A 14,759-nucleotide genomic window follows, 5' to 3' on the forward strand; every position below is an offset into this window, starting at 1 on the left:
AGACCCCGTGGCACGCGGAGCACTACGGCGTGGCCTTCGGGATGACGGCGCCAGAGGAATACATGCCCCTCATGATGGACCAAGGACACCCTCACGAGAGCGAACAAGGCTCGCTCCTCAGCCCAAGCTGGGGGGACGAGGCACTAGAAGCTGAGCCTTTCCAGGAGCCCCGGGACGGTCCCACTGGCCACGCTGGAGGCAACGATTATCGGGTACCACTAATTCTTCAGGAGTAGGCATACGCTAACCATGGATCGCAGGAGGTGCAGGTCGCCATAGCGAGCAGCCGCCCCGCTCCCACAGTCTCCTACCCCTCGGGAGGAGGGCGCAGGGGGCTGCAGGAGAGGGGCCGAGATCCGACATCACCACCGCGGTGTTCGGAGCAAGGTGTTCTCAGGAGGTAGGCCCTCTGCTGGGGAGGTGCCTCAGGGCCTGCCCCTGGCGGAGGACCCGTGGTCGTCGGGGGAACCGCTGGCGACCGCTCTACCCCATCAGCGGCGTCCTGGTTTCCGGTCGTCGTTGATGGCACTAGAGTGTGGCGCAAGACGGGGCCCTCATTTGGCGATACGAAGCAAGGCCAGTACCTCTGAAGAAGGCCCAGTGCCTGTGAAGCTCGCCGCCCCGTGACACTCTCACGTAATAATGAGTGGGGCTGTACACGCCCCGGAGTCTTAGGGGTGCCGGCCTCAGGCCCTGGGGCTCCCTCCCACGCCCAGTGGCAGCACTTAGCTCCGCGCTGGTGAGAAGATGTCCAAGACTAGATTAGGTGCCGGACGCGGCCTTTTGTCTGCTTTCGTTGCTTTTCCCTTTGGTTGTCGCTTTTCCCCGCTGGATTCAAGTTGGATTCGAATTTGAGATTTGCGTATGTTCGGGGAAGGGGTGCTTAGTCTCGTTCAAGCAATTTCTCGCGTTTTGGTTACCACTTCGCCTCAGCTGCCTCCCCTCGTGAGCCCCTCGTGAGTCGGGTCAGGCCTAGCTTGCGCGCAGCCCAGACTGCCGCCGCCGCGTCCTCTCAGGAGGGTGTTTTGCTGCAGGTCATACGGGTCCAATCAGGGAACACTCGGGACACCACAACCTCCCACAGGCTACCTCAAGGCCAGCACGGCACCAAGGTAAACTAGCTGACCAGCGCGTCGCTTAAGCCAACCACTTGGCGCGGGCGCATGGGAAATGTAGCGACTACTAATATGATGAACACAAGTTTTACATAAGGGGCTCCCCCTCTCAAATGCTCTCACCGCCATTAGGCCAAAACCTGAGTTCTATTCATGCAGGGCAAGGAAGTAGGAACGATGCACAATCAGTTGGATAAAACCCCCAATGCATCCTCAGGAGCACCACCCGAGCCGCTGCTAGCGTCGCTGAACTCGCCATCATTGTCCGCGTCGCCGCCAGCGGCGTCAGGGCCGTGCACCACACCGCCCTCGTCGGCAGCCACGATCACGCCGTCGTTGTCTGAAGCGAAGGCCCTGATAAGAGCATCCACATTGTCTTCCACCCAGTGCGCCAGGTCACCTCGGACGGCCTGGGGGACTGGGGCGATGGCGGCGTCGAAATCGAAGTGGGGATCCATGTTCCAGAGATGGCTGAAGACGCGAGAAAAGGCACGCCCGAGCAGGGCGCGGCTCCTCTCCTCCACCAACCTGTCAGCCCTGACCGACCGCGCCTCCAGCTGTGTCACCACGTCAGTGAAGAACTGAAGATTGCCGGCGTAGTTGACTGCATGCGGCTCGCCAACAGCCGCCTCGCAGATGTTGCCCAAGGCTGTGTTGGCTCTATCCCGGAGCGTGGTGAGCATGGGGCCATGCTCATGCTCCAGGATCCGCCGCTGGTGTATCTCATCCGCATTCTGGCGCGCGACGGCCTCAGCCTCCTCCACCCGCTGGTGAAGAAGGAGCACCTCGGCCTGGGAGCTGGTTAACTCACCTTGCGCCACCTCAAGGGCGGCCCGGAAAGCATCGGGCCGCCGTGTCGCCCCCTCCAGCTTGGCTCTGAAGGCAGTAGTCCTGCCTTTAGCCTCGGCCCGGATCAACCCCAGCTTCTCCTTGAACTCGCGCTCGAGGTTCAAATGCAGCATCGCCACTCGACGTCCGACCTCCTCCAGGACACGGGCTTCCTGTGCAGCGACATCATCCTCCGCCTGCGTCACCAAGCGCTCCCTCGTCTCCAGACGCTCGTACTCGCGGGTACGGTCAGCGGTTTCCAGCGTCAGCGCCTCCTCACGCTTCTGGAGCTCTGCTGAGTCGCCAGAGGCTACCTTCATCGACGCGAGGGCTGCCTCGTGCAGCTCCACCTGCTCCTCCAGTGAGTGGCACCAGGCCAGGAGCTCCTGAGCCTGCTCCTCCGCCGCCGTTCGCCGCCGGTCAGCTTCCCGGGCCTCCTCAGCGGCCCAAGATCGAGCCTCCCGAGAGGCCACCAGCGACGCCTTGGCCTCTGCGTTGTCAAGATCGCGCTGACAGCGCGCAAGGGCGATGGCACCCTCCAGCTCGTGCCTCTCTGCAGCCAGGCGCAGGCCCTCGGCCTCAAGGCGCGCGTCTTCATCAGCAAGCTCCTCACCAAGGAGGCTTACCGCGTCAGCCGCCCTTCGAAGGAATCCTTGGCGGAGAGCGCGACACTCCCGAGCGCGCTCGAGCACGTCTTCCACGCCATCATCTGCCCCAAGCAAGCATCGGGGGCCACGGATCAGCACCCCCCCTCCGGGCTGGGGGCTGGGGGCTGGCACCCTCGCGACGGTCTGGCACGCCGCGCCAGAAGCCCGGCCTGGGGCCAGCCCGTCCCCAGGTGAAGAGCGCAAGGAGCGCCTCAGCCAATCGCAGTCCACGACCAGGCGGGAAGCCCATAGCAGGCGGGCTATGCCACGAGAAGGCCTATGGAAGAGGATCGCGAGGTGCGCAGGGCCACGATGCGCCTCGGGACGGTCCGCCTCTTCGATCGCCCTCACCACAAGGGCTCTGCTACTCGGGGCGCTTGAGGGCGATGGAGGGGGCGAAGCCAAGGGGGACGGCACCTCAGCCGTCTCCGCAAGCTCGGCTGGAAGGGGCCTGCGGAGCAAGGGTCAGTAAAAGCAACAAAAGGATCGGGAGCTGGGGAAGGAGAAGGCTTACTCATCAGTGGAGAAGTACTTCCTACGCTTCAGCAGGCGACAAGGGTAATCGTCGCCCAGGGCCTCCCTTCCCTTCTGGAGGGCCTCAAAGTCCACGCGGAAGCGGCCCAAGAGTTGGGCGCAGGGATCAACCTGCGACGAAGACAGAGTGTCAAGGCGATCTGTGTCAGGGACGTCTGCCTGATGCGCGCTGCCAATCGCCTCGCCAAGGGAAGCAGCCGGAGCCTCAGGGGCCTCAGTCGCAAGCACTGAGGGCAGCTGCTCATCACCCTCAGCCTCAGCGGCACGGGCCCCGAGAGCCGCTCCCTCATGAGCATCGCCCAGCGCCGTCACCACGCCGGGAGCCCCTCGGCCTCTGGCGCCTCATGCCTCCCTGCTCCGCCGCTCGAGGAAGAGCCGCCCTGGCCAACTAGAAGGGCGGTCACCACCAATGGGTTCTCGCGAGGCCCTTGGAGGCCGGTGGGGCGCGACCCCCACTCATCAAAGATAGGCATCTGCTTCACAAAATCGCCCCTGCTCTGGCAGGGGTACAATAAGGCCCCTCCCTGCTAGATGCTGCCAGGGTTGGGGTCCCCAGTCAGGGTCAAGAGCGCTGCCCTCAGCACTTCAGGAGTCAGGTCCTCTTCCTGGAGCCTCATACGATCATCGCGCCCGCTGAAGGCCCACATCCGGTGGGAGTGGCGTTGGAGAGGAGCAACGCGGCGTAGCAGGAACTCCTTCACCACCTTGGGCGCTGTCACGCCAAGCGACCTCAAGAACATGAAGCGGTGCCAGACAAAGATGAGCCGGGGGCTCTCAAGCGTCTCCTGGCCCCAGCCCGAATTGGGGACAGCATGCGAAGTTGGCTTTGATAGCAGGGGGCTGGGCACCCCTGCGTCCACATACAGCCACCACTCGCGGAACCCAGCCGCAGGCGGGGGGAGCTTGAAGTCAATCCCAGAGGTCGCATTCTCAGACGTGGCAACGAAGCTCACGCATGCCCAGCATTGGGTACGGTTGACAAGGCGCAGCAAGAAGAAGTGGCGTAGCAAGGCAACCGAAGGAAGGATGCCCATCATAGCCTCGCAAACAAAGGCAAAGATGGAAAGGGGGGTGATGGATTCAGGACCCAGATGCATCATGTGGATCTGATAGTGGGAAAGCACGGCATTGAAGAAATCAGAAAAGGGAGGAACCAGACCCGCCCACACGGCGTCGGCGAAATACGGGACCTCGGTGACTATCCTGTCGATGGAGGAGTGGGACGCGGGCCAGGTCGTCGTCCTCCCGCATTCGTTGAAGATAGTGGCCAGAGCTGAGCTGACCTTGCCTAAGCCCTCGGCTGGGGCCGCCAACAGCGGCAGACCAGGCGGAGGCACGAGCTTCTTCCCTGTTCCCTTCTTTGTCGAAGCCATGTCGATGGGAAAGGGGGGAAAGTTCGAGATTGGGTCGAAAACAGAAGCTGGAGTTCGAGCGGAGGAAGGACAGAGGGCGCTCGAGCCACAAAAAGGGGAGCGGCTGTGTACAACTACGAGTCCGCCTAGCATGGCGCAAAATCAGGGGGCGTGGGGGAGTAGTGCCGCCCACGTCCAATCAACCGCCACGCGGCGCCCAAGGCCGCAGGCTGTTAGGGCCCGTGGCGCTTCGCCCTCGCCCTTCCGCCTCCCTGCACGGCCAAGTCCGGGCGCGCCTTGGGCCCCGGGGCTACTGTCGGCGTTCTGGGAACGGGGGTCCCCAGACTTGCCTGCCTGCGGCCTGTGGCGTGGCTCAAAGGGGGGCCCAGCACGGCCCATCTTCACCAACACAGACCCAAGACCCTCGCGAGGGGCCAAGCCTCGCGGGGCGGACAACGCGGAGCTTCCTCAGGCACGGCCTCATCAGGCTGGCTCGCGAGGAGGCGGAGAGATCAAGGCGGGGTACCTCACGAGGAGCCCGTGATGCAAGCCATGACGACCAAAGGCGCCAGGCGGGTGCCAGCCCGCGCAGCGTCCTCCTTTCCTCTTTGGTGCAAAGGGAGCAAGCGCAGTCGCGGAGTACCGAGGCATCAGGCAAAGGTTGCCATTTCGGTGCAACAAGACCAAGACTAGGAGGACTGCAAGACGGAGGTCATTGTGGAGCCCAAGACGGCGTCACCACCAGAGCTTTATGCAGGCGAAGACTACTTTTGTCGGGATAGCTGGTACTAGTTGTCCCCCTTCAAATTAGCCCGCCATTGTTGGCTCCCTACCCGCTCAATATTTGGGAAGAGGACCAGGGCCTCTATAAATAGGACCAACCACCCATAGAACAAGGGGAGCGAGGAGAGAGAGAGAGAAGGGTGACTAAACTCCTCCCAGCAGTTCATCGCCCCAGCCAAGAGCAGACCCTCGCGAGGCTGTTCTTCCTTGTATCGTTCATCATCACCAGCCCAAGAGGCAATCCACCACACCACACACTGGAGTAGGGTATCACACCACAACGGTGGCCCGAACCAGTATAAACCCTGTGTCATTCGTGTTGTTCTTTCCATTGCTTAGATCTTAGCGAGGCGGAGGGGTGCAGGTAGGTAGGAGGCGAAATCTCCGCGCGCACCCCAGTGTTTGAACCTCAAGGGTCTGCCGGAACCCGAAATCCGACAGGCCCAATCTGGTCGTAATCCGTAGTGACTCCCACAGCGGCGATGCAATCCCAGAGCTCGTTTAGGGAAGAGAGCTCCATTGGATCTAGCTGTTCGGTGAATTCCGAGCTGACGTGAAGATTGCTTTCGATGACCCGAGAGGTCATCATCGGCGCAGCAGCCGAACAGGCGGTCATAAGGAAACCACCTAGCCGGAGAGTTTGGCTGACAGACAAAGCTCCCTTAGCAACGGTGCCGTCTTTAAAGACAGGATGAGGCATCCTTCCTGATGGCGACGGCACAGAGGAACTCTCAATGAAAGCACCAATGTTGGTGTCAAAACCGGCGGATCTCGGGTAGGGGGTCCCGAACTGTGCGTCTAGGCCGGATGGTAACAGGAGGCAGGGGACACATGTTTTACCCAGGTTCGGGCCCTCTTGATGGAGGTAAAACCCTACGTCCTTCTTGATTGATATTGATGATATGTGCAGTACAAGAGTAGATCTACCACGAGATCAAAGAGGCTAAACCTTAGAAGCTAGCCTATGGTATGATTGTTGTTGCTATGGACTAAAACCCTCCAGTTTATATAGACACCGGAGAGGGCTAGGGTTACATAGAGTCGGTTACAATGGTAGGAGATCTACATATCCGTATCGCCAAGCTTGCCTTCCACGCCAAGGAAAGTCCCTTCCGGACACGTGACAAATCTTCAATCTTGTATCTTCATAGTCCAGGAGTCCGGCCGAAGGTATAGTCTGGCTATCCGGACACCCCCTAATCCAGGACTCCCTCAGTCACTGAAAGGTCATTGTTTTTCATTTATGACCTTTTTGTGACCAAAAACAGAAGGTCAAAAGTTGGCAGTCGTAAACTGAAATTAACGACCTTCTCTCTGAGAATGTCGTAGACGTTTACGACCAAAACAGAAGGTCGTTGAACCCATGGCCTTTTGTTTTGGTCACTCGCTGTCTGCCCAGGCCACGTCGGATCTGACGTGGCAATCTGACGTGGCAAAATTACGACCAATTGGAAAGGTCACTAACAAGATTCAACACTACGACCAATTGGAAAGGTCACTAACAAGATTCAACACGGTCCAGTTCAGCCGTCTTTGTGGGTCGAGCCCATTTATTATATATATTTTCAAGCAATTTGTGCACTACATGGGCCGAGCCCAAGAATTCAGCCTTTTTATTTTATAGGACGCGGCCTTATACGATTCATTTATTTTTTTGGGCCTCAAACTTTTTGTAGTCCATTTCAATTTTGGGCCTCCATTGCAAACATTCACAAACTTGACGAGCATTGTTCCAGCGACAGTGAGATACAAGGATTTCAAACAAGCATGTATCAAGACCATTTTATTTCTTTCAACACAAAAGTATTCCTTAAACAGCCACGGGTACAAGAGTAAGTACATTCAACAATCCATCATCAATCGGTGAACAGACTATAGCTACCAGCAGCAGCAGCCGCCTGAAAGACTAGGAGATACTACTAAGGAGCTAAACTAACGGCAACTATCCATCATCAATCGGTGACACTAGCAATGAGCGAAAGCGGTGACATTTCAGAGACCCCCTCCCCCTCCTGCTGCTTTGCGTCGCTCACCTCAAACTGGGACTTGTCAGAGTCGTCAGACGCCTCTCCTTCCTGAAACGAAAACAGGGATAGGCACGAAAGAGCATGGATCAATACCATAATGTTGTGTTAATATCACATGGCTACGATTCTGATGAAGGTGTTTGACGTGAATGTTATACCAGTGGGTTGTTGTAGGTGTCCATCTTCTTGGTGTACTTGGCCTTGGCAATTAGGGAGCATTCTCCTGCAATTCATTCAAACAAAGGAGATGTTAATGTGGTGCAATGCGATATATTCTAGGATAAGTATTAACAGAAGAAGAATGTTGAATAAATCATGCGAAATGGCATGGCGGATTTGGAAACAAATTCGAGCAGCAGTTTGAATCGATGAGCACAGACTATACAGGTTCTAACAAGGCTACAAGGCAACAGACATTTGAACACAGCAAACCATAAATTTGAACAACCATTGAGAATAGGAAGTAGATGGACAATTACATAGCGACTAAATTCTAAATATCACTGACCAACTGGGTTAAACAATACCCAAATGACACGGTGCAACTACACCGAATAGAGCAGTAACAGAGAGGGGATGGGGGAGCGAGTAACTTACAACATCACTCAAGATACTTCCACTTCTCACCACCGCCCTTGCCAACCTGCGATTTGAACACAAATCAGGACACAGGATTTGAAAGGAAAACTATCACAGCACCAGTTTGAATAAGAACAAGGAGACAGGAGTGGGAGCAAAGGGAACTGAGATGCTTACCATGGGGACATGCTTGAAGTTGGAGTCCTTCCTGAAGCTGTCCCTGCGAAAACAGAACCAAAACGAGCCTAGTTAGGACACGTCACCATGCCATAGAAACAACACGAATCAAACCACAATAACAAATCAAATTCGGGGCTCACATGAGGACTGAGACGGCTCTCAGAGGGCGCTTGGGCTTGTTGGAGTCCTTCTCGGCCTTGCTCTTCGTCACCACAAGTCTGCATCGCCACAGAAATAATAGCAGCAAAGCGAATCAGAACCCGACATGAAACAACATCAGGAAAACGCAAGCAAAACCACCGCGGGAAATGAGTCCATCACCTAAAACCAAGCAGATGATAACACTGAGTAAGAAAGACTGATGAGAGGTGCTGGTTTACCTAAAACCATTTCTTTGATAACACTCGTTTCCATCTAAGGAACATCTCATGTGATGAAAACTTACAAAACAAACGACTCTTAACACAATATCACACCTACTCATAGGTGATAGCAAGGAACATGCCATTTATCTTTCAAATTTAGAAGAACATCACTGAAATCATCCATAGCTAACAAACCTAGATAGAAAGTAATAAACTTATACCCTTGATATAGACCAGGAATCGGCACAAACAATCAGTACATTCTAACATGTTAAGTGGATACCATTCCAATCATAATCGTACCATGGCATGAAAGAACAAAAATCAGTGACCTCACTGCTACAAATTAAATTGATGCTCTTCTAATACTATACCATTCAAGCTCATGGTCGGGATCAACAATACTAATAACCTATAGATACCATGGTACAGCAGCAAGCAAATAGTGCAATAATCCCACCACAACGGGGAATAAGTTTTTGTTCATAGTGCATCAGTTTAGAATTTGAAATCTACTGATATTTTCTTTCCATGGAGAAAATCCTTACAATCGGCAAATACAAGTGACCATGAGAAAGGGAGACTAGTTTAAAGCTAAAGCAACACCAAAATAGTATCAAACTGATTCATGTAATCCACTTAATGTCAAAACAGTAGCTTAAAGGTTCAAAACTGTTGAACATTCAGAGCATAAAGAAACATGTGAGCCGAATTTTGTTCTGTGTCTAGTAAGAATTCAACACAATAAAGGTTCAAAGCTCGACCCGGTACTCCATCTCCTTCTCCGCCATCCCCAACATCTGCATCGCGCAAGCACCACCATCAATTAACCTCAATCACAAGCTTGAAATCGAAGAGGAAGGCATATACACATAAAAAGAACATGAAAATTCCAGAACAAGGCATCCTGTAGTTGTCGGGTAGCAACTTGAGAATGAATGATTGATATCCTGGAAGTTGTAAACTGGAAGACAGAGAAGCTACTAGTCAGGTTAGTTTCAAGTTCTGAAACTGAATGCATGGGGTCCAATTTTAGTATACTGTGTAAATTAGTCATATGTTGTACCTGTATTTACGCAATGATTTTGCTCACATTAGATAGCATGTACTTCTATACGAGAGAGAGGATTGCTATCAGTCAGTTTGTGCTAGTGGGCTGCAAATCTACTACATTTTATTGTGCAATGTCAGTCAGCTTGTGTATAGCTAAACTGCTAACAATCAACCGAGCAAGTGCATATATACTGCTTGTGAGCACGACCTATTTTTTAATCAGACTAAATTAAGACCGCAAGACCATTTTCTCACATTGGAAGGTTACACTATACTTCTTCAGAATAATCCAATCATTTTATGACAAAACCAAATATGTTGCAGAATAAAAAATCTACAAGGTGAATAGTAGGAGCTGAGTTTTCAAAGAATGATACATCGAAAGCATAAAGTAGATATTCTACGGGTTCTGCAGCAAGCTAAGCAAGTCACCAACTGGACCAAAACCCCTGTAAGTTATGTTCAACAGACTGATGATGATAACGTGACTTCAACTGATACCTTGGGTCAATTTCTGCATTCGAGTAATATGACATTCAAACTTTTAATACGAAAACAATGCATAGTCATGTGATACAAAGTGGCGCTATAAAACACACGGTGTTATGTTCCAGTGCAAGAAGACTGAAAATCTAGAATCATTCATCATCACACAGTATGGTGCTGCAAGTAAACTATGTGTTTGGTTTATTAAACAGAGTGTTATGTTCAGGTGTAAACAGACTAAAAATCTGCGCAGGCAAATCACGTTAAGAAAGGTACTTTATGGTTGGGTCACGGCAAGGAGAGAGGTCGAGTAGGCTTCCTAAAACTCCTCCATGGATGGCACGGGGACCTTAAACAATGAAAAGACAACAGTAAGCGTGCTGTCTAAGGTACATTCCAGCAAACACGTAGTAGATGCAAGGATGACCAAGAGACAGCACATTACGCAAGCCAAGCCCTTAAGCTGTAGGTTACCAAATTTGTCATCCAATGTGAGGCAGTTCCAGTATGCAGTCCACCTCCTGTATGGGCTGCGGAGTCGTTCTTGCTGCAGCACCAGTTTGGTAGCCCCTCCGTGTGTCCAGGATCTCCACCTTGTCATCCAGCCCGTCGTGCATCCTTCCGCTTGCCGTGGTCGTGGTCTGGCCCGTGCAGAACAAGAAGAGATGAGATCTGCATCTGCCCATGGAAGGAAGAAAGCAAAGCAAGCAGTGGCACATGAGATGGGAGGAGATGCAGCGGGTTATGGAGGAGATTCAGAACGGGGAAAGGAGGAGGGCGTACCTGGCCACCTCCTACCTCGCCATCGTCAAGGGCCACCGCGGCGGCAGCGGCGAGATCCCCCATGTACTACGAGGGAAGGGATCTGGCGCAGTCTTCGCTGGAACACGCATGGAAGAAGGATCCCTGGCCATCTTTGTCGCCCCGTCCGCGAGAGGCTAGGGTTTGGGGCGCCCACGGGGAAGGGTCGCCGGAGGGGCTTGGGGAGACGGGGTCACCCGCCGGCGGCAGTGGGGCTGGGGGAGAGGAGTTTGACGAGCGGCGCGGCGGCGGCTGGAATTGGGGAGGAATCGGGATGGGAGAAGGAGTAGTGGAGTGTTGCGGTCTGCTCTGGTTTGGTTGGGTGAATCGGGGTGGGAGAAGTAGCAGGCGAGACGGGGTGGGGAAGGGAACACGGACGGGAGGAGAACCAGTCGAGGAAGGAGGTGGTGGCGGGACGCGCCGCTGCAGGACGGGGAGGAGGTGGCGGCGGCGAGGGGATGAGGGATGGGTGGATCTGGCCGCCGCCATGGCCATGGCCGTGCCATGCGGCTAGGTCTATGTCATGAGCGAGGATTTAACCGCGGCCGTGGGAGAGAAGGGGAGGGGAGGGATCACCGGCGGCCGGGGTTGGGGGAGAGGACGGAGGACGGCGGCGGCGGCTGGGTGGTTGGGGATCGAGAGATTGAGACAGAGGGGGAGCGAGAGGGTTGGGGGTGGCGGCTGTGGGACGAGAGGGGGAAAGTGGATCGGGGGAGAGGAGGGGATATGAGTTAGGGTTTGGGTGAGAGAGGAGGGGGAGAGGGCTGGCATTCGATTCAGAAGCATCCTACGGCGGTGGATGCATGATCCGCGTGATATGCCTATGAACCAATCAGAACGCATCAAACAATTTGAAGACCTTTTGACCTTTTAAATTGGTCATGATTGATTACACACAAATTTTTCATTCCATTTTTTAATGCTCAAAATGGGTTTTTTCATGAAAGACTTAGCAAATATTTGTTCAAATGATGTCATATTTTGCACAAGTTTATATCTTAGATTGGCAAACAACATTGACACAGGGAGTTTTTATTTCATTTGCACAAAAAAACATTTTTTTTATTTTTAATGCTCAAAATGAGTTTTTTTGTGAAGGATCTACCATATATTTGTCGTAAAATTGGACCAAATCAATTTTATAAAATACTAGGCCATATATAATGCACAATTGACAAAATGGTTGGGTGTCAAAAGTTTTGATCCACCTCTCGTGAAAAAGACAAATTCCCGTCGATTCAGCTGGAAGCGGGTCAAATTTGAATTGTAGCTACCTCGTATTTTGCTTTTTATTTTTTCCAAAAATCATTTCTAGGTACATAAGTATCTATTTAATCAGAGAAACACCAAAAAAATATAAGATTCAACCGCTAGCTAGGAACGGTCATCCCAGCGTTTTGACCGCATTTTGAAATGGGCATAAAAATTCAAAAAAAATCAAAAAATTGGAAAACCTCCGCATTGTGTCATTATATGTGACAAAGTTTCCAGAAAAAATAATAAACTTGTAATATGGTAATTATTTTAAAAAAGTGTTCTCAGAAATGAGCGATCATGTGTGAAGATTCATGGCTTTCAAGCCAAATAATCAATCTTATGGCCACATTCATGGCATAGTTTGTTCAAATGATATCATATTGTGCACAAGGGTGCATATTGTAATTCCAAACAATGTTGCCAAAGGGAGTTTTCATTTTTTTTGCACGGAAAATTCATTTTTCGAGTGCCCGAAATGAGGTTTTTTGTGAAGGACCTACCATATATTTGTTGCAAAATTGGACCAAATCATTTTTATAAAATATTAGGCCATATTTAATGCATAATTGACAAAATGGTTTGGTGTCAAAAGTTTTGATCCACCACTTGTGAAAAAGACAAATTTATGTCGATTCAGTAGGAAGTGGGTCAATTTTGAACTGCATCTACCTTATTGTTTGCTCTTTATTTTTTCCAAAAAACATTTATAGTTACATAAGTATCTATTTAATCAGAGAAACATCAAAAAAAATCCAAGATTCAACCACTAGCTAGGAACGGTCATTCCCGCTGTTTTGACCGCATTTTGAAACAGACATAAAAAATTCAAAAAAAATCAAAAAACTGGAAAACCTTCGCATTGTGTCATTATATGTGGCAAAGTTACCAGGAAAAATAATAAACTTGTAATACGGCAATTATTTTAAAAAAGTGTTCTTAGAAATGAGCTATCATGCGTGAAGATTCATGGCTTTCAAGCCAAATGATCAATCTTATGGCCACATGCATGGCATAGTTTGTTCAAATGATCTCATATTGTGCACAAGGGTGCATATTGGAATTCCAAACAATTTTGCCTAAGGGACTTTTTATTTTCTTTGCACGGAAAATTCATTTTCCATTTTCTGAGTGCCCGAATTGAGTTCTTTCTGTGAAGGACCTACCATATATTTGTTGCAAAATTGGACCAAATCATTTTTATAAAATATTAGGCCATATTTAATGCATAATTGACAAAATGGTTTGGTGTCAAAAGTTTTGATCCACCACTTGTGAAAAAGACAAATTTCTGCCGATTCAGTAGGAAGCGGGTCAATTTTGAACTGCATCTACCTTATTGTTTGCTCTTTATTTTTTCCAAAAATCATTTCTAGTTACATGAGTATCTATTTAATCATAAATAAATGGTTTGGTGGCGATACGTCGAGGTTTGGATGTGGCCCAGGGCCCCAACTCCAAAGCGCGTAAACTCGCATGCCCGCCGCGTGGTCACCGCGTGACCTTGGCGTTGACATGCGTTCTGGGAGGCCTAGGTATGTCTAGTGGGTTGGGCACTCCCCAGGTAGGTGCTAGGAAGAAAATTACAACAGAAGAATCTCACGAGGAGACTGACCTATGCTCAAAGATGAATTAGCAGCCAAGTGTTTGATTAGCGGTACGGGAAATGCACATGGCCAATGGGCGTGAGTTTTGGCTGAGGGTGATCATCTACTAAGGAGAATGTCTTCACAAATTTTTCTCTCAAAATGAGGATCCTAGGTGGTACTTGCTTTGCAAAGTACCACGCTGGACAAAAATATGAATGTTGAAGCTGGGCTCAAAATAATGAATGGATTGAGCTGAAATTTGGTGGAGGATGGTTATTTGGGCATAGGAAAGCATTATAGAAAACTGATACCATTTGGACATGCCAAAGTAGTACTTCCTTCACAATGCTCTTCTATGGAGAGAAACTTGGGAAAACTAGTGAGAGAGATTGGATGAATGAAATGATCTCAAAATTGGTGTAGGTAAGTTACATAGGCATGGTCATGTGCTGGTAAATTTTCCGATCATTTGGGTAAGCCTAGCTAGTACTTACTTCACAAAGCTTCTCCCGAGGTAGAAACTTTGGGAATTTCCTGAGAAAGATTTACTAGGTAAATTGAGCTGAATATTAACATGTGACAATGATTTGGGTATGAAAGAGTGCCCAAAAAGTTTGAGGGTAATAGGAGGGGCCTAGATAACACTTGCTTTGCAACGTGCCAATTTGGCCATAAAATATAAATTGAACCTGGGCTCACATAGATGATTTGACTGAGCTGAAATTTGGAGCAGGGTGATAATTTGGGCATATGAAGGAACTGTATAAATTTCATGTCATTTCGATATATAAAAAAGGTACTTCCTTCACAATGCTTCTAGGTGGACAAAAACTTTGGAAATTTGCCGAGGAAGATTTGCTAGGCAAATGGAGCTGAATTTTGTCATGCGGTAATGATTTAGATAGGAAAAAGTGCCCAAAAATTACGAGGGCAATAAAGAATATATAAATAACACTTCCTTCACAAATTGTTGTTCTGAACAGAATAGGAAAATGAATATTGTTGAATTATTTTTGTACTAGGCAAGGAAGGTTTTTTACATATTTGACGAAGATATGACACAAAGAATTTATGAGATTTGTTTGGGAATTTTGGGAATGACAGAAATATAGGTTGCTTCACAACCTAGGGCAAAAACTGCCACATGGACATGACACATAGGCAAA

At 50.5% G+C, this 14,759-nt stretch overlaps 1 long non-coding RNA gene across 1 annotated transcript; it reads right to left on the bottom strand.

Annotated features, from left to right (window-relative positions):
- Nucleotides 1-7,029: 7,029 nt before the first annotated feature.
- On the bottom strand, nucleotides 7,030-9,251 carry LOC123185279 (uncharacterized). The gene is made up of 5 exons (XR_006493286.1): nucleotides 8,186-9,251; nucleotides 8,043-8,085; nucleotides 7,884-7,929; nucleotides 7,445-7,509; nucleotides 7,030-7,334 (listed from the first exon to the last, which is right to left on the bottom strand). It is a non-coding gene; the product is annotated as an uncharacterized lncRNA (long non-coding RNA).
- Between the last annotated feature and the right edge of the window lie 5,508 nt (nucleotides 9,252-14,759).

This window comes from Triticum aestivum, chromosome 2A, assembly GCF_018294505.1.
Source record: "Triticum aestivum cultivar Chinese Spring chromosome 2A, IWGSC CS RefSeq v2.1, whole genome shotgun sequence".
In the NCBI taxonomy this organism is placed as follows: domain Eukaryota; kingdom Viridiplantae; phylum Streptophyta; class Magnoliopsida; order Poales; family Poaceae; genus Triticum; species Triticum aestivum.